The sequence below is a fragment of the Anolis carolinensis genome, chromosome 1 (genome assembly GCF_035594765.1).
Source record: "Anolis carolinensis isolate JA03-04 chromosome 1, rAnoCar3.1.pri, whole genome shotgun sequence".
NCBI lineage: Eukaryota > Metazoa > Chordata > Lepidosauria > Squamata > Dactyloidae > Anolis > Anolis carolinensis.
The window spans coordinates 148,792,342-148,819,560 of NC_085841.1; the positions used below are offsets into that span (position 1 = coordinate 148,792,342).

Consider the following 27,219-nt stretch of genomic DNA (forward strand, 5'->3'; position numbering starts at 1 on the left):
TGCATGTTTTCAGACTGCTAGGTTGGCAGGAGCTGGAGCTAACAGCGGGTGCTCAAGCCGCTCCTGGGATTTGAACCTGGGACCTTTCGGTCTGCAAGTTCAGCAGCTCAGCGCTTTTTACGTGCATAAATATGCACTGCATTCTTAAATATGAATTTTATACACATCTTGTTGCTCTAAGAATCTTGTATCTGGTACATTTACTGAAACGTGAGCAGACAACAATCTGAAACATCCCTAACATAACTAAAGGGAAAATATCAGCACCTCAAAACAAGTATTCCCCTGGTTTAGCTGTGGGAAGAGTCACTGTGCCCAACACTGCTCTTCAACTGTTATTAGAAAAACAAGATGAGAATCTAATTAATTTAAAAACACCAAATAACTTATAGATTTTGTACATATACAAACGACATTTTCTAATGGAAAACAAACTGTCTAGAATCTTACTGGTGACATACAAGCGCACAACTTGAGAATTATGTATGTGTAATTTGAATGACACACAAAGAGCAATTCTGAAGCTTCTGTTTGCCACTTAAAACATCTACTCTCCAGAGCAACTTCAAGCCTTGGGGTAGGTTACTGCTGCAGATATTCACAGATGGGCACAGTGAGAATCATTCAGGTAACCCAGAAACAGCCAATCTCAGCTATAAATGGAGTTGAGGAAAACAAACAAAATTGCCCTTCCAGATGGAGAACAATCCTATTTTTTCTTCCTCTGTCAAACAACAACAAATGGAAAGCTTGTTAGTTGCCTAAGCTACCTCCTAATTTCACCTCAACTAGCTTCATCTGGCCTCTTGTGAGACATATTACTTGCACAAATGCAGTGAATTAATACATAGAATCATAGAATCATAGAATAGTAGAGTTGGAAGAGACCTCATGGGCCATCCAGTCCAACCCCCTGCCAAGAAGCAGGAAATCGCATTCAAAGCACCCCCGACAGATGGCCATCCAGCCTCTGCTTAAAAGCCTCCAAGGAAGGAGCCTCCACCACGGCCCCGGGGAGAGAGTTCCACTGTCGAAAAGCCCTCACAGTGAGGAAGTTCTTCCTGATGTTCAGGTGGAATCTCCTTTCCTGTAGTTTGAAGCCATTGTTCCGTGTCCTAGTCTGCAGGGCAGCAGAAAACAAGCTTGCTCCCTCCTCCCTATGACTTCCCTTCACGTATTTGTACATGGCTATCATGTCTCCTCTCAGCCTTCTCTTCTGCAGGCTAAACATGCCAAGCTCTTTAAGCCGCTCCTCATAGGGCTTGTTCTCCAGACCCTTAATCATTTTAGTCGCCCTCCTCTGGACGCTTTCCAGCTTGTCAACATCTCCCTTCAACTGTGGTGCCCACAGTTACAATACAATCCCCTGGGATCTGTGGTTTTGTGTATCCATGTACAAGAAAATATGTCTCCTCTAGATATTTTCTGAGTCCTTCAGCATGATTTTATGGAATTCTTGGGCCAGCAGCCTTTCCTTTCAATAGGGTTCATTACTATCAATGGTTCCGGGAACATATTCCCTGCAGATTCAGGAGTCATACTACAGTTTTGATTAGGATCTGAATCACTAATTTTATAAAATGAAAAATTTCCCATTCATTTCAGAAAAAAAGGTTGCAAATTCATTTATTAATTATGGCTACTTAACTATGGAGAAACCCCTGGTGGAAAGCCACACACAAGCATAAGCCCACAGAGCTATGGATTGAGGGCAAGTGCATATTTACACAGAACACAGAAAACTAACTTTATAATATATGATTAAATTTCTTTTGGTATGTGGCTTAACAATTAATACACTGAAAAAATCATACCTTGAAGTGTATTCTTCTGTACCAGGTCCAACAATCTGCAATAATGACCTGTAACAAAGTAATTTTAAAAAGTCAGGCACTGTATCACAGAAAGAACTTTATATGTATGTGCACAAAGAAATGATTTAAGCAACACTTTCTTGATCTTCAATTATTGCACAATTATTGTACTATTGTTCCTCCTCATTCCCTTTAGATTTCTTAAATCCTTTATTACTCACTCTGTGTGTCAACATTCACTATATTTATAAGAAAATTCTATAGAATGCATAAAGCCACCGTGCGTCAAACAAGTGACCTGAAGACACATAAACACACAAAAAAGCATGGAAGAACATGTTGTATTGTTCAAGGCTTTCACAGCTGGAATCACTTTAGTGTTGTGTGGTTTCCGGGTTGTACAGCAACATTTTGTTCTGACATTTCACCTGCATCTGTGCCTGGCATTTTCAGAGGATCTGATAGTGGTAAAGTAAGTGGAGTATACCTGTAGATTGTCCAGCATAGGAGAAAGAACTACAGATAGAATCATAAAATCCAAGAATCATAGAATTCTAGAGTTGGAAGAGACCTCACAGGCCATCCACTCCAACCCCCTGCCAAGAAGTGGGAAAATTGAATTCAAAGCACCCCCGGCAGATGGCCAAGATGTCAGGGCAAAAAGCTGTTAGAACAGAGCCATATAACCCAGAAACCACCCAACACCCCAGAAGAATATATTCATCATCAGAAACAATAGGGAAGTATGGGGGTCACACATCTGTGATATTAAAAGAAAACAATATGCTCAAAGGAATCAAGATTTTGAACCAAGTCTGCATCATAATGCTTCTATCTTCCAGTCTTCTGCAACAAGGCAAAGTTTCTATCACATCACTAAAAGTGAAAGCGGTCTGCATGCAACTCTGTTCTCTTTCTTCATTTTCCATGGCTCCTACTGTCTTTTTCCTTACCATAGAAAATCCATTAAGGCAAAGATGCTAGAATCCCTGCACAGTACCAGCTAATTGTTAGCATAAGGATCCTCCATCTGGAAGCACACTACATATTTCTCCATTCTTCGCCATTATGTAAGTTTCCATGCTACCCATCTGGGCAAAATCCTGGGGCCATATGCAGCTCTTGCCCCACTTCCCCAGTTGTTTTTATGGCCTTGATTTGTCCAGATTTCCCAAACTGCCCCCTTTCTCCTCCCAAAGATAATTTTTTCTCTTCGAAGCATCAAGAATGATATTACATTTTCAAAAATGAGCTGTTTAATATTCAAACTAAAAACACATTTTTTTCAAAACCAGAAATGGACTGCTGGAAACTTGTAGTTTTGTTTTGCTTTAGGCACATTTTTTGCAGTCTAAGAGGCTTCCACAGAGTCTCAAAGGAGACAATTTACTCCCAAACCTACTGGAGTTGGCCAACCCTGTTTTTGTATTGTATGCAGACCCAACAATTCAAGATGCCATCCAAAATAATGTGAACTGCACAAAAGCAGGAATGTTCCATTTTAACAATTGGTTAAAGTAAAATGAAATCTTTTAAGGGAGATATAATTTTATTTTATTTTTATTTTTTATAATTTAACTTCACTCAGTTGTAACCTAAGAATAAGGGATCTGCTTGCAGTTGTGTTGGTTCATTTAAAATGCAAATCTGAATCTCTAGCTATTCGGAATGCCTAATCCAGGTTGAGCAACCCTTACCTGGAATTTTGAAATTCGAAACTGTCTACATGGGTGGTTGAGACAGTGATATCTTCACTTTCTGTTAGTTCAATGAACACAAACTTTGTTTCATGCACAAAAGTATTCTAAAACTATTGTATAAAATTACCTTTACGTTATGTGTATAAGATGTATATGAAACATAAATTAATTTTGTGTTTAGACTTAGGGCCCATTTCCAAGATATCTCATGATGTATGCATATGGAAATCCAAACAGACCCAGATTCAGAGAAGAAATTTGATTCTTTCATATAATCTACTTTCTGTTTCAGTGATGTGAAACACAGAAATCTGGATAGGAGCAAGGCAGGATTATCAATGGTGCAAAAGGAATAAATGCTTTAGGGCTATTGTTGATGTTACACACAATCTCTTCTTGTACTATGATGGTATCCAGGAAAAATGCTACTGGGTAAGCAGAGGATGAAGACTTCTCTTTCTCTGCCTTCTCAAATAGGTGGTAGCATTTACTGCCCCACTTGACCCATTTCACAACAGCATAGCAAGGGAAGGGGCTGGCAATACGTTGGAGTCAATGTCGTGCATCTACCCTGTAGGATTAATGCTGTCTGACACCACTTTAACTGTCATGAATCAATACTATGGGAGCATAGAAGCCACACTTTGGTAAGGCACCAGTACTCTTTGCAGAGAAGGCTAAACACCTTGTAAAACCACAACTCCCATTATCCCAGAGCACTGAGACATGGCAGTTAAAGTGGTCTCAAACTACATTAATTTTTTTTTCGTGTCAGGAGCAACTTGAGTCGCTTCTGGAGTGGGAGAATTGGCCGTCTGCAAGGACGTTGCCCAGGGGACGCCCGGATGTTTTGGATGTTTTTACCATGCTTGTGGGAGGCTTCTCTCATGTCCCCGCATGGAGCTGGAGCTGATAGAGGGAGCTCAACCGCACTCTCCCCAGGTGGGATTCGAACCTGGCAGCTTTCAGGTCAGCAACCCAACCTTCAAGTCACTTAGTCCACTACGCCATCTGGGGGCTCCTACATTAATTCTACAGTGTAGATGCACCTTACTGCTTGATCAACCCAGCTGGGACACATATCAAGTGCGGATCTAACTATAGGCCTGAAAGATGATGGCTTTTAGACATCTTCGTTTGACATTCCACTGATCAACTCCACTCTGTTTTGAGCAGGCCATCTAATGGGGAAGCTCACAAAAGTCCACAAATTGTGGGTAGTTTTTTGGGACTTCTCCAGAGCCCCAAACATCTTAATGGAGCCCCCCGTGACGCAACTGATTAGATTTTTGTGCCGGCAAAACTGCTGACTGAAATGTCGGTGGTTCGAATCTGGGGAGCAGGGTGATCTCCCATCTGTCAGCTCCAGCTTCTCATGCAGGGACATGAGAGAAGCCTCCCACAGGATGGTAAAACATCTGGGCAACCCCTGGGCAATGTCTTTGCAGATGGCCAATTCTCTCACACCAGAAGCGACTTGCAGTTTCTCAAGTTACTCCGGACATTAAAAAAGCATCTTAATCCTGCCTGTGTGGAGGATGATGTAAAAACATCAGTCATGCAAATTAACTGTGTGTGACCACATGTTTTGGAAAAAAACTTCTTTGCTGAATATAAGTAGACTTGACAATCATAAGCAGTCACTCCCATAACTCTCTCTAAGATTGTGCCAACCAATTCATGCCCAAACTCTCTAAGTGTCATTTTGGTTCACTGTTTCAAATGCTATTCATCCTTCCCTTGAGATTTTAGATGAAGGCATAAGAAAACCAGGGTGGAGCAACAAATGCTGCAGTGCCAGACATACTGTGTATACATGCAGCAAGGGCAGAGAAGGAGAGATGATTTTCTGTAATTTATTCAATTCATTTGAGAAACATTCTATTTCACTCTTCGGACACCCTCCTGACACAAAGACTTACAAAAGCAATCATGACTTAAAAATGCAAAACTACAAAAATAAAACACACACACACTTCAATTAAGACTGAACTGAATAAATATGACTGTACTCAGTGGTGGTTATGTTTGAGTAGGATTGTGCATATCATTAAAAGGACAGATCAAGAGGGAAGAAGAGAATAAAATACCTGGATCATTTTCAAAATACACTGCCACAGCAGGAAGTTAAAACAGATTAACAGTACAATCCTATAATGCGTGCTCAAATGTAATCCCTGGCCCCACTGGGTTCACGGAATTTATTTTCTAGTTAGTGAGAATAGGATTGGAAAATAAAGGTAGAGCAGAATGTTATCCTCCTGAAACCTGAGAAAGAAGGGCAAACAGATTTCTTTTAAGAAGCTGTACAGTAAGCCAGAACCAAGAAAGTCCCTTGATCCTCTTTCTTCCTCCCCTATCCGGTTCAAGACTGAAACTCCAAAGACATAAAAACTGCTACACAACACAATGTTTTGGGATAAGCTTTAAACCACAAAATAGTTCTACAAAGAACTGTAGAAATACTTCAATATTCAGCATTTTCAGATGCATGGAGTGAAGGTACTTAATCTAATAATAATAATAATAATAATAATAATAATAATAATAATAATAATAAAAAACTTTATTTATACCCCGCCACCATCTCCCCGCGGGGACTCAGGGCGGCTTACATGGGACAACGGTCCAAACAACGTAAGAACAAAATATAAGCAACATAGTACAAATCACAATATAAAAAAGATAAAACAGTAATATATCAATTAAAACAACAATACAGGATAAAAACATTACATTTAAAACACATAAATGGTAAGACCGTTATAAATACAGGATAGATTATTAAAAACCCTTTGGGGCTGATTAATTAATGACTGTATCTCCGAAGGCCTGCCAAAACATCCAAGTCTTCAGTTGTTTCCTGAAGGAAGATATAGAGGGAGCCAACCTAATCTCCCTGGGGAGGGAGTTCCAGAGTTGGGAGGCCACGGCCGAGAAGGCCCTCTCTCTTGTCCCCACCAAACGCAGTTGTGAGGAGGGCGGAAGTGAGAGGAGGGCCTCCCCGGAAGACCTCAGCAATCGGGTGGGTTCATAGGGGACGACGCGGTCACGGAGATAGGCAGGTCCCGAACCGTTTAGAGCTTTATAGGTAATAACCTGCACCTTAAATTGGGCCCGGAATATTATCGGCAGCCAGTGGAGCTGCTTGAACAGGGGGTTGACCGCTCCCTGTAAGCAGCTCGTTAGTAACCTAGCTGCCAACTGCAGTTTCTGGACCGTAGTTTAATCTACGAAGGTTTATGCTACCAAATTCTCTGAACTGTTACAAGATGTGTTTGCCTACCAATATTTCAAAATAATGTAGCTCTGTCTTTTGAATCTCTTGACTCTACTTATACTTTGAGAGATGAGATGCAGACTGATCTTCTTATAAGACATCCAGCCATAGGACTTCCAACTGTGCAAACAATTATTGTTTACATGGTATGTGTTTTAATTATCTCTGGATCCAATGTCCCTTATGTCACTTAGACCAATCAGTCTTTTCCACAGCAGTGTGTTCCCAAGAGTGTTTAATGAGCACTTCCCAATTCCAGACTAATGCTTATTCACAGGATGACTTCACTGTAAAATCCTCTCTTCCCACACCCACTGCCCACTTCTCAGAACTCAAATAGTTCCAAAAGAGGAAGGACACATTCCTATATGACTATTGCCCCAATCTGATTTTAGCTGTCCATATTGACTACAGAGACAGGGATAGCAGAACCAAAGGAACCTCAGAGTAGGAAAGATGGTGCATCTACCCTGTTGAATCAATGCAATTTCATATTACTAACTGCAATGGTTCAATGCTATGGAATTCTGGGATTTGTAGTTTGATGAGGCCCTAGGACTCTACCACAGAAGGTTAAAGGCATTGTAAAACTATAAATCCCAGGATTCCATAGCATTAAGCCATTGCAGTTAAAGAGGTATCAAAATGCATTAATTCTACAGTGCACCCTTAGTGAGCGTGGATGCAGAGGAGCATCATATTTTCAAATCATAGCACATTTCAAAAACCATGACCATACCCAAAATCAGATGGGGTCTGGCAACTTTGGGATATTTAGATCTGTATTCCAACAAAAATGAATTGTCAAAATAAGAATTTTCCATAGAGAAAAGCACTCAACAATAACAATAATTGGAGTGATCTTACCTCTATTAGAGATATTCCAAAGCCTCTCAGCAGGTTTAAGAGACGAGCGAAACCTGGCAAATTGAAAATCAGAAGGTTAATTTATCGCTATTTATTTATTGTATTTCTTTCAAGGGTAGTTTGCTAAGCTTATTTTATAGGTAAAGAAACCTAGAACAAGAAATAACAAAAAAATTGCACAGTTTTGTAGAGATGACTAATGATTTATTCAAGGGCAGCACTGTCCACCTGATCACACAAGCTCTTAAAATATTAATGTCGCGCCCCCTGAACCAAGTCTTGTAAACCTGCTTCTAACTATGCATTCAAGCTCTTGTTTATGTTCTAAGCATAGAAAGATGTGAAGATGGAAGAAAGGAAAAAAATTATTCCCGAAAACAGAGAAACCCTTTTAGTATGAGTACAATTCCTCCTACAAATCAGGGGGTTTTTTTTGCTAAACACTCTCATAATTCTGATAGTTTACAAATGAAGACTTTTTTCCTTTTCATTATAGAAGCTATTAAATATGCATTTTAGCTTTATGCTTACATATACATCATTTTGGGATCATATAGACACATCATTATCTACTTACTCCCACCAGTGACATTAAAGAGGACAAGCACTATTTCGGGAAAGACAATGTTCAAATGCAAACTATGAATACAGCTATTTACACGTAATTTAAAAAAGCAGAAGGGAAAAAAGAAGAGATTAAAAGTAATTAGGAAATCTAGAAGGAACAGGAATAAATTAACAAAACATAGCACAGAATGGATGTAATATCAAACCACCACACACTATAGTATATTTTAAAGCATTTTCAGAACTTTTCAAGCACACAAGTCATTCTATCTATGCTTGCCAGTATCATGGCTATTTCTCAGGAGTATTAGTACCTGTCAGTTGAGTATCAGTTGATGAAGTAAAGGGATTGTTCCAGACAGCGTCTATAGGTATTAGGGCAGTGGAACTGAGGACCTCCAAAATCCTAACCCCACTCAGCCACAAGATTCACTAGTTAACTGTACATATTCATGTATAAGTCTAGAAATTTTAGTCAAAAAATTGACAAAAAATTTACAGGTCAATGTGAGTTCTGAGCCTTAACTATTTTATAAAGAACTAGCTTTGCCCGGCCACGCGTTGCTGTGGCTTATGGGAATCCTTTGTTGGCCAGGTGGAATAGCAGTGAATAGCCTTGCAGTCTCAAAGCCTGGCCGTTTTCTGGAGTAGCTGGAGCTTTTTGTTGTATGAACGTAGAGGCATGGATGAGGGGTTGTGCTGCCAAGTTTAGTGTTTCTGGGATGTGTAGTTTTGTTGTTTTGTCCTAGGCCGAAATTTCATTACCCTTTTATATATATACTAGCTGTGCCCGGCCACGCGTTACTGTGGCTTTGTCTGGTTGTGTTGCTGAGAAATTGTTGAGGTAGTGGTGGTATTGCATGTCTGTTGTATGGTTGTCTTTATGTTTAGTATGCATTTGGTTGTTTGTGTACTGTGAAAGTGGTGAGTGTAGAGGGGGGTCTATGTCCCTGTGTAGTATTGTATAGTATTTATACGTTGTCCATGTGTTGTGAATGCTTGGATTGTGTCCTGCTGCATTGTAGAAAGGGTTGGGCTGGATGGCCCTTAGGGGTCACTCCAAACCTTAGGATTGTATGATGATATTATTATTATTATTATTATTATTATTATTAGTATTAGTATTGAGAGGCTGGGTGGCCATCTGTTGGGAGTGCTTGGCTTGTGTCCTGCATGGCAGAATTGGGTTGGGCTGGATGGCTTTAAGGGGTGTCTCCTAACTGTCTGATGCTATGATTCGATGTGTATTATTATTGTGCAGATATTGGATGGCCATCTGTGAGGCCCCTTCTTCACAGCTATATAAAATGCACACTGAAGTGGATTATATGGCAGTGTGGAGTCAAGATAATCCAGTTCAATGCAGATAATATAAGATTATAAATGGGTTATATAGCTGTGTGGAAGGGCCTTGAGTCTACACTGCCATATAATCCAGTGCAAATTAGATAATCTGTGGAAGAGGCCTAAGTGAGGCCTAAGTCTGCCTGTCCCCTGGGCTGAGTAGGTTGCTAGGAGACCAAGTGGGCGGAACTTAGCCTTCTAACTGGCAGCAATTGGATAAAAACTATTATTCCTCTCCCTGTAATTTGGACTTTATTTTTCTTTTCTTTTTGTTGTATCAACCTAGAGCCGTGAATGATGGGTTGTGTTGTCAAATTTCGAGGTTGGGGGCCTGTAGTTTTGTTGTTTTGTCCGCTGCCCTGATGCCATCACTCTTTTATATATATACTAGCTGTGCCCAGCCACGCGTTGCTGTGGCGAAGAATGGTGGTATGGGAAATAAAGTATTGAGGAATTGGTGGTAGTTAAGGTAAAGGGTAAACGTTTTCCCCTGACATTAAGTCCAGTCATGTCTGATTCTGGGGGTTGGTGCTCATCTCCATTTCTAAGCCGAAGAGCCGTCGTTGTCTGTAGACTCCTCCAAGGTCATGTGGGATGACTGCATGGAACAGCGTTACCTTCCCACCGGAGCAGTACCTATTGATGCACTCACATTTACATGTTTTTGAACTTCTGGGTTGGCAGAAGCTGGGGCTAACAGTGGGGGCTCTGTTAGTTCCCCCAATTCAAACAGTTCCCCCAATTCAAACCTGCAGCCTTTCGGTCCAGAAGTTCAGCAGCTCAGCGCTTTAACATGCTGTGCCATCAGGGGACATTATTTCCTAAAGGTTGTGAATATACAATATTTCTGATTGTTTTTTTTGTCTGTTGGAGGCAAGTATGAATGCTGCAATTAGGAAAAATGATTAGGATGTAATGGCCTTGCAGATTTAAAGCCTAGCTGTTTCCTCCCTGAGTGATTTTTTTGTTGGGAGGTGTTAGCTGGCCCTGATTGTTTCCTGTCTGGAATTACCTTGTTTTCAGAGTGGTGTTGTTTGCGATATTTTATATGCTTCTACTGTCTGTGGCCCTGAGAAAACAGAGGATTGGCCAGACTTTGATGATGGGAATCCTTTGTTGGGAGGTGTTAGCTGGCCCTGATTGTTTTCTGTGTGGAATTCCCCTATTTTCAGAGTGTTGTTCTTTATTTAGTGTTCTGATTTTAGAGATTGTATTGTTCTGTTTTATTATACCACATTAATTTTTATATATTCTGATTTTAGTGTTTTTGAATACTTGGAGCCAGATTGTATTCATTTTCACGGTTGACCGCAACACAATAATAATAATAATAATAATAATAATAATAATAATAATAATAATAGTAAGGATAGTAATGATAGTAATAATAATGACTTTGGTAATACATAGTGCTTCACTGCCTTCTCAGCTTCCTTTCTGGAAGAATCCTTTCTTGTGAGGTGTTAGCTGGCCCTGATTGTTTCCTTTGTGGAATTTCCAATTTCCTTGCTTTATTTACTTTCTTTATTTCTTTATTACTATCTTGGTTTTAGAGATTATATTGTTCTGCATTATTCTATCCTAGAAATTATTTCATATCAAAGTAGAATCTCACTTATCCAACATTCGATTATACAATGTTCTGGATTATCCAACACAGTCTGCCTTTTCATAATCAATGTTTTTGTAGTCAGTGTTTCAAATTCATTGTGATATTTTACTGGTAAATTTGTAAATACAGTACAGTAGAGTCTCACTTATCCAACATAAGTGGGCTGGCAAAATGTTGGATAACCGAATATGTTGGATAATAAGGAGGCATTAAGGAAAAGCCTATTAAATATCAAATTAGGTTATGATTTTACAAATGAAACACCAAAACATCATGTTAGACAACAAATTTGGCAGAAAAAGTAGTTCAATACGCAGTAATGCTATGTAGTAATTACTGTATTTATGAATTTAGCAATATATCATGATATATTGAAAACATTGACTACAAAAATGCGTTGGATAATCCAGAACGTTGGATAAGCGAGTGTTGGATAAGTGAGACTCTACTGTAATTACTACATAGCATTACTGCTCATGGAACTACCTTTTCTGTCAAATTTGTTGTATAATATGATGTTTTGATGCTTAATTTGTATAACGATTACCTAATTTGATGTTTAATCAGCTTTTCCTGAATCCCTTCTTATTATCCAATATATTTACTTATCCTGCCGGCCTGTTTATGTTGGATAAATGAGAGTCTACTGTATATTGATCACCTTATATTATCTGCTTAGAACTGGATTATATGAGGCCCCTTCTTCACAGTTGTATAAAATGCACACTGAAGTGGATTATATGGAAGTGTGGAGTCAAGATAATCCAGTGCAAAGCAGATAATATAAGATTATAAATGGGTTATATAGCTGTGTGGAAGGGCCTTGAGTCTACACTGCCATATAATCCAGTGCAAATTAGATAATCTGTGGAAGAAGCCTAAGTGAGGCCTAAATTTGCCTGTCCCCTAACTGAAACCTGGCTGTCCCTTGGTTGCTAGGCAACGAAGTGGGCAGAGATTAGCCCTCTAAACTGGCAGCAATTGGATAAAAACAATTATTGCTCTCCCTCTAATTAGGACTTTATTTTTCTTTTCTTTTTGTTGCATCAACCTAGAGGCGTGGATGATGGGTTGTGTTGTCAAATTTCGAGGTTGGGGGGCCTGTAGTTTTGTTGTTTTGTCCACTGCCCTGATGCCATCACTCTTTTATATATATAGATAGACTAGCTGTGCCCAGCCACGCGTTGCTGTGGCAAAGTGGTGGTGGTATTGGTTAAAAATTGTTGTGGAATTTTTATTTGACGTTATTTGTATTTTTTAATTAATTTTATTGTAACTTATCTTTTTTATTTATTATATTTTATTATTTTCTTGTATTATTTTTAGTTATTTTCTGTTATTATAGTATTTATTGTATTAATTTTTAGTGTTTTTTTATTATTTTAGTGTTTTTTTATTATTTTTATTGTATTATTTGTATTTATTTTATTTTTATTCTTTCATTATTATTTGTGTTTTTATTATTTTATTTTATTATTTGTATGTATTATATTTTATTATTTGATTATATTATTTCTATTTATTTATTTTTAATTGTATTATTTTATTTTGTTTTTTATTAGTTTTTGTATTTATTTTAGTATTTTTGTTTCTCTTTGTATTGTGTTGCTCTGAGTTCTGTGGTCTGCCTGGTCATGTTTGAAATGTATTCTCTCCTGATGTTTCACCTGTACATATGGCAGGCATCCTCAGAGGTTGTGAAATGTGTTGTAACGAAAGGAAGTGGGGTTGATATATCTGTGGAGTGACCAGGGTGGAAGAAAGAACTGTTGTCTGCTTTAGGCAAGTGTGAATGTTGGAATTGGCACTGAATAGCCTTGTGTAGCTTCAAAGCCTGGATGGTTCCTGCCTGCCTGGAATGAACAAAATGTGGTTCCCAGTATTAAAAAATTTTGTGAAATCAGGACAGTTAACTAAAGAACAGCACTGAGCAATCAGGGAATTCCACACATGATGTACTGAGGGCCAGCTAACATCTCCCAACAAAGGATTCCTCTCCGAAGCAGGAAGTAGGCAGGCCTTGAAGGTGCAAGGGCATTCAATGGTAATCAAGGTGGCCAAGTGGAGCATTCACAGTCGCCTCAGACAGATAAGAGTTGTCCCATCCTGGATATCATTGGTGAGATAAAAATAAACATCCCACTTGTCTGTTTTCAAACAGATCTCATAATCTCTGAGGATGCCTGGCATAGACCTGGATGGCAGTTTGGCAGCAGATAGGGTCGTGAGGGAATGGGATGTTTAAGAGGCTTTTCCTGAATCCCTTCTTATTCAACATATTCAATTATCCAATGTTCTGTCAGGGTGTTTATGTTGGATAGGTGAGACTCTACTGTATATCTTATATTATCTGCTTAGAACTGGATTATATGAGGCTCCTTCTACAGAGCTGAATAAAATGCACACTGAAGTGGATTATACGGCAGTGTGGACTCAAGATAATCCAGTTCAAAGCAGATAATATCTATATATATAAAAGAGTGATGGCATCACGGCGATTCACAAAACAACAAAAGTACAGGCCCCCCAACCTCAAAATTTGACAACACAACCCATCATCCACGCCTCTAGGTTGATACAACAAAAAGAAAAGAAAAATAAAGTCCTAATTAGAGGGAGAGCAATAACTTTTTTTATCCAATTGCTGCCAGTTTAGAGGGCTAATCTCTGCCCACTTCGTTGCCTAGCAACCAAGGGACAGCCAGGTTTCAGTTAGGGGACAGGCAGATTTAGGCCTCACTTAGACTTCTTCCACAGATTATCTAATTTGCACTGGATTATATGGCAGTGTAGACTCAAGGCCCTTCAACACAGCTATATAACCCATTTATAATCTTATATTATCTGCTTTGCACTGGATTATCTTGACTCCACACTACCATATAATCCACTTCAGTGTGCATTTTATACAGCTATGAAGAAGGAGCCTCATATAATCCAGTTCTGAGCAGACAATATAAGATTAGAAATATACAGTAGAGTCTCACTTATCCAACGTAAACAGGCCGGCAGGATAAGTGAATATGTTGGATAATAAGAAGGGATTCAGGAAAAGCCAATTAAACATCAAATTAGGTAATCGTTATACAAATTAAGCACCAAAACATCATATTATACAACAAATTTGACAGAAAAAGTAGTTCCATGCGCAGTAATGCTATGTAGTATTTACAGTAGAGCCTCACTTATCCAACACTCGCTTATCCAACGTTCTGGATTATCCAACACATTTTTGTAGTCAATGCTTTCAATATATCGTGATATTTTGGTGCTAAATTCATAAATACAGTAATTACTATATAGCATTACTGTGTACTGAACTACTTTTTCTGACAAATTTGTTGTCTAACATGATGTTTTGGTGCTTAATTTGTAAAATCATAACTTAATTTGATGTTTAATAGGGTTATCCTTAATACCTCATTATCCAACATATTCGCTTATCCAATATTCTGCCAGCCCGTTTATGTTGGATAAGTGAGACTCTACTGTACTGTATTTACAAATTTACCACTAAAATATCACAATGAATTTAAAACACTGACTACAAAAACATTGATTATGAAAAGGCAGACTGCGTTGGATAATCCAGAACATTGTATAAGTGAATGTTGGATAAGTGAGATTCTACTTTAATATGAAATAATTACTGGGATACAATAATGCAGAACAATATAATCTCTAAAACCAGGACAGTAAATAAACAGGGGAATTCCAGACAGGAAACAATCAGGGCCAGCTAACACCTCCCAACAAAGTATTCCCATCATCAAAGTCTGGCAAATCCTCTGTTTTCTCAGGGCCACAGACAGTAGAAGCACATAAAATATCGCAAACAACACCACTCTGAAAACAAGGGAATTCCAGACAGGAAACAATCAGGGCCAGCTAACACCTCCCAACAAAAAATTCACTCAGGGAGGAAACAGCCAGGCTTTAAAGCTGCAAGGCCATTACATCCTAATCATTTTTCCTAATTGCAGCATTCATACTTGCCTCCAACAAACAAAAAAAACCATTCAGAAATATTGTATATTCACAACCTTTAGGAAATAATATCCCCTGATGGCGCAGCGTGTTAAAGCGCTGAGCTGCTGAACTTCTGGACTGAAAGGCCAGAGGTTTGAATTGGGGGAGCGGAGAGAGCCCCCACTGTTAGCCCCAGCTTCTGCCAACCCAGAAGTTCGAAAACATGCAAATGTGAGTGCATCAATAGGTACTGCTCCGGCAGGAAGGTAACGCCGCTCCATGTAGTCATCCCACATGACCTTGGAGGAGTCTACGGACAACGCCGGCTCTTCGGCTTAGAAATGGAGATGAGTACCAACCCCCAGAGTCAGACATGACTGGACTTAATGTCTGGGGAAAACCTTTACCCTTGACCTTAACTACCACCAATTCCTCAATACTTTATTTCCCATACCACCAGACTTCGCCACAGCAACGCGTGGCCGGGCACAGCTAGTAAGATTATAAATGGGTCATATAGCTGTGTGGAAGGGCCTTGAGTCTACACTGCCATATAATCCAGTGCGAATTAGATAATCTGTATTTTATAGGCAGTGTGGAAGAGAGAGTGAGGCCTGAGTAGGTTGCTAGGAGACCAAGTGGGTGGAGCTTAGTCTTCTAACTGGCAGCAATTGGCTAAAGACAATTATTCCTCTCCCTCTAATTAGGACTTTATTTTTCTTTTCTTTTTGTTGTCGGAACGTAGGGGCAAGGATGGTGGATTGTGCTGCCAAATTTCTAGGTTCTGGGGCTTGTACTTTTGTTGTTTAGTGGGAGGGGAGGACACCATTTGTCTTTTATATATATAGAGATACTAGCTGTGCCCGGCCACGCGTTGCTGTGGTGAAGTATGGGAAATAAAGTATTGAGGAATTGGTGGCAGTTAAGGTAAAGGGTAAAGGTTTTTCCCTGATATTAAGTTCAGTCGTGTCTGACTCTGGGGGTTGGTGCTCATCTCCATTTCTAAGTCAAAGAGCTGGCGTTGTCCGTAGATTCCTAAAAGGTCATGTGGCATGACTGCATGGAGCGGCGTTACCTTCCCGCTGGAGCAGTATCTATTCATCTACTCTCATTTGCATGTTTTTGAACTTTAGGGTTGGGAGAAGGTGGGGCTAATAGTGGGGGCTCTGTCCGCTCACCCAATTCAAACCTGCGACCTTTCGGTCCAGAAGTTCAGCAGCTCAGTGCTTTAACACGCTGCGCCATCAGGGGATATTATTTCGTAAAGGTTGTGAATATACAATATTTCTGATTTTTTTTTGTCTGTTGGAGGGAAGTATGAATGCTGCAATTAGAGAAAATGATTAGCATGTAATGGCCTTGCAGTTTCAAAGCCTGGTTGTTTCCTGCCTGAGTGAATCTTTTGTTGGGAGGTGTTAGCTGGCCCTGATTGTTTCCTGTGTGGAATTCCCCTGTTTTCAGAGTGTTGTTCTTTATTTAGTGTTCTGATTTTAGAGATTGTATTGTTCAATTTTATTATACCACAGTAATTTTTATATATTCTGATTTTACTGTTTTTGAATACTTGGACCCAGATTGTATTCATTTTCACAGTTTACAGCAACATAATAATAATAATAATAATAATAATAATAATAATAATAATAATAATAGTAATGATAGTAATAATGATGATTTTGGTAATATACACTGCTTCACTCCCTTCTCAGCTTCCTTTCTGGAAGAATTCTTTCTTAGGAGGTGTTAGCTGGCCCTGATTGTTTCCTTTGTGGAATTCCCAATTTCCCTGCTTTCAGAGTGTTGCTCTTTATTTACTGTCCTGGTTTTAGATATTATATTGTTCTGTATTATTCTACCACAGCAATTATTTCATATTACAGTAGAATCTCACTTATCCAACATTCGCTTATCCAATGTTCTGGATTATCCAACGCAGTCTGCCTTTTAGTAGTCAATGTTTTTGTAGTCAGTGTTTTAAATTCATTGTGATATTTTGGTGGAAAATTTGTAAATACAGTAATTACTACATAGCATTACTGTGTATGGAACTACTTTTTCTGTCAAACTGGTTGTACAACATGATGTTTTGGTGCTTAATTTGTATAATGATTACCTAATTTGATATTTAATCGACTTTTCCTGAATCCCTTCTTATTATCCAACATATTCACTTATCCAATGTTCTGCCGGCCTGTTTATGTTGGATAAGTGAGACTCTACTGTATATTGATAATCTTATATTATCTGCTTAGAACTGGATTATATGAGGCCCCTTCTACACAGCTGTATAAAATGCACACTGAAGTGGATTATATGGCATTGTGGACTCAAGATAATCCAGTTCAAAGCAGATAATATAAGATTATAAATGGGTTATATAGCTGTGTGGAAAGGCCTTGAGTCTACACTGCCATATAATCCAGTTAAAATCTGATAATCTGTATTTTATAGGCAGTGTGGAAGAGGCCTAAGTGAGGCCTAACTCTGCCTGTCCCCTGGGCTAAGTGGGTTGCTAGGAGACCAAGTGGGTGGAGCTTAGCCTCCTAACTGGCAGCAATTGGATAAAAACAATTATTCCTCTCCCTCTAATTAGGACTTTATTTTTCTTTTCTTTTTGTTGTATCAACCTAGAGGCGTGGATGGGGGGTTGTGCTGTCAAATTTCGAGATTGTGGCGTGATCGTTTTGTTATTTTGTCCGCTGCCATGAAAGAAGAAAGAAGATAAAAAGAACCATCTCCTTCTCCGAGCAGAGTATCGAAAAGCAAGTGCTTAATCCATTCCAGGATACCCTAAAAGAAGTGCCAATCCCTGCTCCATTGCAATGCTACTTCTGGTCATTTTGAAAGCCTGAATGGGAAGACAGAAGCAGCAGCCAGTGATGGCTTCTCTTGACCTATCCATGAGTCATATCAAAACCCATCCTTTTGGTCACAAAGTCTGCCCTCTCCTTGTACACAAGGTCATCTTATACATCAGTATGTACCATATTTTGTTTCAGTCATTCAGCATGTGTGGTACTTTTTGGGGAATATAAAACAGAGAATAGCCATCAATTCTATTCTGAGACCTAGAGCAGTTTTCAAACTGTGCTCCTTGAAGCCCTTAGGGCTCCACGAAGCAGTCAGAGGCTCTGGGAGATCCCACACCCCCCCCCACTCCCCCCAGCCTAAGAAGCACTGCCGAGTCCCACCACACAGCCTCTGGAGCCCCTCTGTGTGTGCAGCCAAGCACCCACCCATTGTCACTATGCGGCTTCCAGAACCCTGCACACGTAGCCTAAGACCCCGCCATTGCCATCGTGCACCTTTAGAGCCCCACTGCACATGGCCTAATAACCCCCCATTGCCATCATGTGGCCTCTAGAGCCCCACTGCGCACGTGACCTCACAACCTCCATTGCCATTGTGCGGCCTCTCGAGGCCCGCTGCATGCGCAGCCTCACAACCCTTGGCCCGGCCCATCTGTCAAATTTTAAATGCAATGCAGCTCCTGTGTCCAAAGATTTCTTGGGGCTCCATGAGAAACTTTTCCTTCTAAAAGAGCTCCACGGCTTTAAAAGTTTGAGAACCCCTGACCTAGAGCAAAGGTAAGTTAATGTTGTATACGTTTATCATCTCTGACTCCTGGAGACTGTAAGGCAAATAAGATTTACTCTCCCTCTCTGTGCTCCTCTGAGGGGGAAAGAGTGTGATTTGCCTAAGGTCAGCCAGTGGGTTTTCATCACTGAGCAGGGATTCAAACCCTGGTCTCCAAATTGGAGTGCTCAAACCACTCCAACTTTCAAAGGTAAGAAATATAAGTAAAGTTATTGCAAAGGTAACTAATAGTCCCAACCATAAGCAGATCTAATTCTGAAAAATGGGGGATTACGGCATGCCTGCTCAAAGTTAGGCACTGTGCGGTGGGGAAGCACCATACCACTCATTCTGTGACTCGGCTTTCGTTTCTTTATGGACTCCCCACATGACCTCATGCGTACTACAGCGGTGACTCCAGTTCTTAGTATCAATTAACCAGAAAACAAAAAATGAAAGAGAAAAAAAATGAAAGCTTTCCGCAGTTAACAAAAGTGGGCCTTTTCATCCCCATATGAGCTGCTGTGGCTAGTGGCCAAAGAGCTACTTGATCCATGACAAGTGAATTCATGCTGGGGAGGGGGGAATATCTGAACAGTAAAGCCTCTATGTCATATTAGACATTGCATTTGAAATTTCTTATAGTTCCAAACGCACTTGGCAGTGTAGGAAGTCTGGCGGGCGGGGCTCTGAATACATAGAGACACAGTTTTGTGTTACTGGTCTAGCAAAAATAAAAATAAACAAAAATTGATACATATTACAGCTTTAGTGACATCTAGGACATCCATTTAATCATGGACATACTTTTTAAAATGTAGGGTTTTTTTCAAAAAGATATTCAGTACCTGTAACACAGCAATCTGCTGTGTGTTCTGGGAGACAAGCTTTTTATCCATGCCAATTTTGAGCAATCATACTTTACAGTCAATTTAACTTAAGACAATACACAGCTGCTGCTTTGGATGCTTCCTGCTGTGGAAGAAATAATGAAGGCCATATGATCAGTCTCTCAGCATGCATTAAAAATTAAGCCATTAGGGAGAAAAAGACAGTGTAATGGCAGTTAAAAATATACCACAAATACGGGTTGTTGTATGTTTTCCGGGCTGTAGGGCCATGTTCCAGAAGTATTCTCTCCTGACGTTTCGCCCACATCTATGGCAGACATCCTCAGAGGTTGTGGGGATGCTTGCTGTAGATATGGGCGAAACATCAGGAGAGAATACTTCTGGAACATGGCCATACAGCCCGGAAAACATACAACAACCCTGTGATCCCGGCCATGAAAGCCTTCGACAACACTTTATTACAAATAACTTTTCATAAATCATACATAAAACAAGAGTCCTCTAGAACTTCTTATACCAAAAACTGTTTTTACCTGCTCAAGCCCCTCTTTTACTGCCTCAAAAAGGAGAGAATGTGCCCTTCATTATACAGTAGAGTCTCACTTATCCAACATAAACGGGCCGGCAGAACATTGGATAAGCGAATATGTTGGATAATGAGGCGAGATTAAGGAAAAGCCTATTAAACATCAAAATATGTTATGATTTTACAAATTAAGCACCGAAACATGTTTTACAACAAATTTGACAGAAAAAGTAGTTCAATACACAGTAATGCTATGTAGTAATTACTGTATTTACGAATTTAGCACCAAAATATCACGATTTATTGAAAACATTGACTACAAAAAGGTGTTGGATAATCCAGAATGTTGGATAAGCGAGTGTTGGATAAATGAGACTCTACTGTATATGGTTTTCCCCTTTATAAGGTCTGCCTCCCTCTTCTTATGAAACAATAGGGAGGTATTACAAAATATATGAGTGAACCATTTAACTAAGATTGGCTTGCATTGAAAGCCCATGTGGACAAGCAAAAACACATTAGTCTAAACAAGTCATGGGCACACTTTCTAGCTTGGGGGACGCAGGGTGGGCCGGAGCAGGGGGGGTGGGCCAAAAGGGGGTTCTCTCCAAGTCCCCTTCCTATCCTTTCCTCTCCTTCCTTTTCTCTTTCAGAGGAAGAAAGTGAAGGAAAGACAAGAAACAGTTGATCCCAAAAGGGTTAGCCTTGGTCAGGATGAGATGGTGGACAGGAGAGAAAAGGTCTATCCATTAAACCCATATTGCCTACTCCTGATATAGAATCCTAGAATTCTAGAGCTGGAAGAGACACGCAAGGGCCATCCAGTACAACCCCCTTCCATGCAACAAGGCACAATCAAAGCACTTTCCCTGCCATTTGAACCATTGCTTCCTTGTGCTCTGGTCTCTAGAGCAGCAGAAAGTCAGCCCCTCCCCCCCCCCCAAATGGGACTCTTTTACATCTTGAAACATGGTTTTCATGTTTCCTCCCTACCTTCTCTTCTCCCAGCTAAACAACTCCCAGGAGAAAAGGAGGAAGGAAAAAGAGAAGCAAGCAAAAAAGAAAGGGAGGAAGAAAAGGATGGAAGGAGGGGATGAAGGGAATGGAGGGAGGGAAGGGAGAAGGGAGAAAGGAAGGAGAAAGAGAGGGGGAAAGAGAGAGGAAAGAGAGAGGGAAGGTTGAAAGGGTGGAAGGGAAGGAGGGAGGGAGAAATAGGGGGATAAGGAAGGAAGGGAAGGAAGAATAGGATGGTGAGAGAGAGAGGCCCCTAGGCCTGGGTTTGCCGATACCTGGGACTCTAAACTCTTAGAAACAAGTATTTGTGCAGGGAGAGGGAGCAGAAAATTAGACTATGATTCTTCAGAATGAATGTGTGTTGGCAATTCCTAAGCAACTCACAATATTTATTTTGCCCACTAAACTCAGTTAATCAAGGAGGTACACTGTTTAGATTCTATTCACACTTAGGTTGATAAGACTATTAGAAAATATCCAAAAATATAGGTTGATCAACTGAACTGAGAGGGTGCTCACAAATGGATATTTTTATCCCTGACAGAAATGGCTAGTGGGGTGCCAGAGAGGTCTGTACTGGGTCTAGTGCTATTCAACATTTTTATCAATGACTTGGATGACAGAATAGAGGGCCTGCTAAAAAAAATTGTAGATGACACCAAATTGGGAGAGATAGCAATACCCTAGAGCAGTGTTCCTCACACTCTGCTCATCCAGGTGTTTTGGACTTCAGCTCCACCAGCTATTACGAACTTCCACCAGCTCACCAGCTGTTACGAACTGCGAGAGATAAAGTCCAAAATATCTGGAGGAACAGAGTTTGAGAAACACTGCCCTAGAGAACAGGATTACAAAACAAAATGGCCTTAACAGGTTAGAGAGCTAAGCCAAAACTGACAAAAAGGATTTCAACAGGGAGAAAATAAACTTTGGCAATAAAATGAAATGCACAGATATAGGATAAGTGACAATGACATGACAAAGGCATCTAGGAGTCTTAGTAGACCACAAGCTGAACTTGGGTCAACAGTGCAATGCGGTAGCTATCAAAATCAACATGATTCTAGGCCGCATCAATGGGAATGGTGTCAAGGGCAAGAGAAGTAATAATACACCTCTATTCAGACCTCACCTGTCCAGTTCCTGGCACCAACATTCAAGAGGAATATTGACAAGCTGGAATGACTTGTGCATTTTGGCTAAAGCTCGATCTATTTCTGCTGGCTGGATAGATTACTGCAACGCGATCTACGTGGGGTTACCTCTGAAGACTGTTCGGAAGTTCAACTGCCAGATTGCTAACTGGAGCGGTGTACAGGGAGCATACAATTGCTTCCGTGCACAATTCAAAGTGCTGGCTTTGGCCTATAAAGCCCTAAACGATTCTGGCCCATCTTATCTGTCTGAACGCACCTTCCCCTATGAGCCCACCTGGAATCTAAGATCATCTGGGGTGGCCCTGCTCTCGATCCCGCCTCCTTTGGAGGCGAGATTGGTGGGGACAAGAGACAGGGCCTTCTCAGTGGTAGCCCCAGGCTGTGGAAATCCCTTCCCAGTGATATCAGATCTGCGCCCTCCCTCATGGTCTTTAGGAAGAAAATAAAACCTAGTCGTGGGGCCAAGCCTTTACTCAACAGCAATAAGAGACAGTGAACCATAAGTGCAAAGGAGAACTGACATTGGATTGACCTTGGGTTGATGCTTTCGGATTGTGTGATTTTAACTGTTTTTACGTGCGATGTTTTAATCTGTTTTCACTTGGGATGTTTTAAATGCTATGGCTTGACCATATTTAACACTATGTTCATTTTTAATATATTATGTTATAAATCGCTTTGGGTCCCCTAGGGGAGGAAGGTGGCATATACATGATGTAAATAAGTAAATAAATAAAGTGTTTCCAGAAAACAGTGACCAAAATGATAAAAGCTCTGAAAGCCAAGCCTTATGAGGACTGGCTTAAAGAGCTGGATATGTTTAGCCTATTTATTTATTTATTTATTTTTATTTATTTCCAATATTTCTACCCCGCCCTTCTCCCCGAGGGGACTCAGGGCGGCTTACACAACTGGTAGGATCACTACCAGTACATCAGAATACAATAAAATAAGAATAAACCAGTTAAAATAATTAAATAACATAGTAAAATACAATATATAAAAATTTAAGACAATGCAACACCAAATATATATACCAATCATCCATCAGACCTTGTGCAAAAGCCTAAATCCAATCCATGTCAATGCTAACTGAGTTCATTCATTAAACGCTTGCGCGCATAGCCAGGTCTTCAGCTTCTTCCTGAACCCCAGAAGGGATGGAGCCTGCCGGATGTCACTGGGGAGGGAGTTCCACAGCCTAGGAGCCACCACCGAGAAGGCCCTGTCTCTCGTCCCCACCAGCCGTGCTTGTGAGGCCGGTGGGATCGAGAGCAGGGCCTCCCCGGATGATCTTAAGGTTCTCGTGGGCTCATAGGAGGAGATGCGTTTGGACAGGTAAATTGGACCAGAACCGTTTAGGGCTTTGTAGGTCAAAACCAGCAGAGAAGCCTAGAGAAGAGAGGTTTAAAGAATGACTTGATAGTCATGTTTAAATAGTTTAAAGCATGCCATAATGAATAGGGAGCATGTTTGTTTTCTGCTGTTCAAACACCTACAACACAGCAATTTATTCAAACTATAGGAAAAGAGATTAAATCTAAAGTTGGGGAGAATCTCCTGATGATAAGAGCTGTTCAAAAGTGAAATATGCTGCCTTGGAGTGTGGTGAAGTGAAGCTTTTTAAACAGAAGCATAATAACTACAGTATCTGTAAGGAATGACCTGGTTGTGTGTTCCCACATGACTGGGGCTTGGATAGGCTGGTCTCTTTCCTAACTTCCAGTACCACTAAATAAATAAATAAAGAAAATAAAGAAAAATAAAAGAAAATCGAGAAGTTTCAATGCTAGAGAGAGGTCAAGCCAAACCAAAAAATAAAGCTGAGAGCAAGTGGCAAGGCAATCAAACTAAAGCACCTCTAGAGCCTCTAGAGCCAGGACACAACTGTGAGCAATGGAGACACCCATCCCAATAGCCAAGCACGTGGCAACCTCTTTGCAAGCTGTGTGATGCCAAATAGGATAGGGGACCCGTGAACAGCTGCCGCATGGCCTGTTTCGGCTGAAAAATATGTGGCGGCTGAACCCTCACCATTATGGCTAGCCATCCAAGCTGGATTGACCAAACCAAATCTGTGCACAAGCCTACTGCAAAGCACAATTACAATGAGATGTGAAAGTGATAGTTCCAATAACAACATGTTTCCATTTGCTTAAACAAATGATTGCCACAAGACTACAGGCTGGTGTGATAAAGCTGTTGGCCAGGATAAGTAATAAATCCTTACTGGAAATTACATCATTAAATTCAGCAAATCAGGCCAGATTGTCCCAATGATTCAGATACTCATGACAGCAGGTGAAGTAGAGGGGATTGTTTCTTTCTTTCAGTGCTTTTATGTACTTTCGGAAACATGGAAGAATACAGTTAGAGAATGTCACGCTATAGTACTTCCTCATCAGGACAGTCTCCTCAGAAAGTTACGCAGAATTGGTCTTTAACAACAGAAAGATGAAATCATTGCCCATTAGAGGGAAGTTTTTGAATGAGATAATTTGATGCTTTATTCCTGTAAATGACAGATGACTCTTTCTGCAACAAATAAATGAAACCAATGAAAAGGAAGTAGGAGACAATCTGGTTGAACGATATGAATTTTGAGTTGACATGTACTAACGGGAGCCCTTTGCTGCAATAAATCTGTCAATTCAACACAGCCATCCAGAATGCTACAAATAAAAGATTATATTAAAAACATCCAATGTTACTTTTACAACTCTGTGTTCCCAGTAGCAAAATGAGGAACGTTTTTCCTACATCTCAGGGGCTACCACTGTTAATTGTATGGAAATGAAGTGTGACAAATCCAGGCTAAACACCAACACTATGCCTTCTGAAATAAGACAGTGTTTGATCTTGTGATTTTTTTTCCCCTCCTCACTATACAAGTCACATGGAAATGCTTTTCTCCTTTTATGGTCAAAAACCAGAAGGAAGCCCGTTCGGCTCAAAAACCGTTCACTTTAGACACATGAATTATACAGACTGCAAATTGTAATACAAACCTTTGGTTCCTACACATTCTGACACAGGAAAGTAACCCCGCCACTTCAAGATCATTTCTATGAATTGCTATTAGAACCTTAATAATAAAGCACAGAAAATATATTGGAAACTGTATCATATGCATTTGCCTTCTTTTATTCATTGTTGTGTAAATGTGATCACAGCTTTAACACGCACAGCTTGTTCTCCACCCACCACCCACCTCCAAGCAGATGTACTGGATTCTATAGAACAACAATAAAAACACCATGCTTGCATAATCTGGCATTTGCAATTCCACAGATTTCTACAGAAGTCCCATAACATTTTAGCATCTGCTCCCCACAACTGAACTGTCAAACACTGTTTTTTTCAGAACCAGAAAACAGCTGAACACCAACTCCAGAGCAATCATTCTTCCAACCTGAACAGTCATTAGTATTTTAGTCTGGGGAAGATCTTGGAAACTGTACCTCTAGTGATCTAAGGATTTTTTTTTTGTTCAATGTCCATTTGTGCATGCCAGTGTATGTGTGTGTGAGTGACTGGCAATAGCAAGTTTGTTACTTACTTAGGTTTGTGTTTTATATTTAAAAAGTGTCTGTTGCATTTTTGTAAGGGGGATATGATCTTTTTGACTTGTGAAAGTTGCCTTTCTATATATACCTTTGTTTGCTTGTAGGTTTGTTTCATTGAAGAATAGAACTCTAGTCTGATCATTTAACCTACATCAGTATTTGAACGACCACCATAAAAAATCAGAACAGTGAGGATAGTGTGAAATTATTTCTAATGATTTCAAAGGACACAGGATCTACTGGATCAATCCATTGCTACTATGTTTGTGAATGGATTCAGAGTGGTCGGTTCCCTTTGGCTAATCCGCCTTGTTCAGCTTGGACTGATGGCCATAACGGTAAAGGCTCAATCATCAAGTTTTTCGTCTGTTACAAGACCACGTGCCCACCCATCATGGCTCCTCCTCCCTTATTCGGCACCATGCGGCATGGAGAAGCTGCCGCATGCTGCTCGCGCAGGGTTTCCCTGTGAGCCCTGTATGTTGGGCAAATCAGAATAGAAGAACACAGTGATGCGTCTTCCACAAGCTGTGTCTAAGGAAAGGGTCTCAAGAAAAATGCTTCCTTAACCCCGCTCTTCAAACCCAGACTCTCTTGGAAGGAAGATAGGAAGGGGTCCCAGGAAGGATGCTTCCTTAACCCTATTCCTCAAACCCACACTCCCTTGAAAGGAAGATAGAAAGGGGTCCCAGGAAGGAATGCTTCCGTAATCCTGTTGCTCAAACCCAAGCTACCTTGAAAGGAAGAAAGGAAAGGATCCCGGGAATAAAAAGGGGACCCCTGAAAGTTTCCCATTCCCGTCAATCTTCCCAGATCTTTCAGCTGTGGACCAGAAAGGGCTATTCGACAACCTGCCTGTTTTCAGGGGGCATGCAAAAACAGATCTGCGGATCTCCTGGAATTCAGCCAGCAGAAATGGATTGAGGTTCAGCTGATATGCACAAGCCTAATAGTCGCTTTCCAATGAGGTAACTGATACACTGGTACAACCATGAGTGAGGTAAAAAGAAAACATGGCATTTTACACTAAACTGACACAGAAATGCATGATAATGCTTGAACCAAAATTACTGTATGTAGAATTATTTCTTAAGGCCACAGAAAGAACTGTGGTAGATCAGGCCAAGAGTATAAAGTATTTTTCACAAAGTGACATAAAAGTCAAGAGAACACACATTAAATGTAAAAAACATTTAAAGAGTCATAAAAATATATAACATAATTTCAATCACACATTTTATCATAAACTGACATACAAAAATATAGAATTGCAAAAAACAAAACAAAAAACAGTGTATCCCCACTTTGCGTAATCTTTAGAACATGCCTATACGAATACAACAATTGATGTAATTGCATGTTTTTTCCACATGAAG

At 40.2% G+C, this 27,219-nt stretch overlaps 1 protein-coding gene across 2 annotated transcripts in view; it reads right to left on the reverse strand.

Moving 5' to 3' along the window:
* Positions 1-27,219, reverse strand: part of cyria (CYFIP related Rac1 interactor A) — a 104,196-nt gene that overhangs the window by 53,096 nt on the left and 23,881 nt on the right. The window contains exons 2-3 of one of the 2 annotated variants that reach the window (XM_062983957.1): positions 7,662-7,714; positions 1,815-1,862 (exon numbers count right to left, since the gene is read on the reverse strand). The gene's annotated coding sequence lies outside the window, so the exon portion shown is untranslated. The remainder of the gene's footprint in view (positions 1-1,814; positions 1,863-7,661; positions 7,715-27,219) is intronic. The other variant, XM_062983961.1, reaches the window with a different exon arrangement.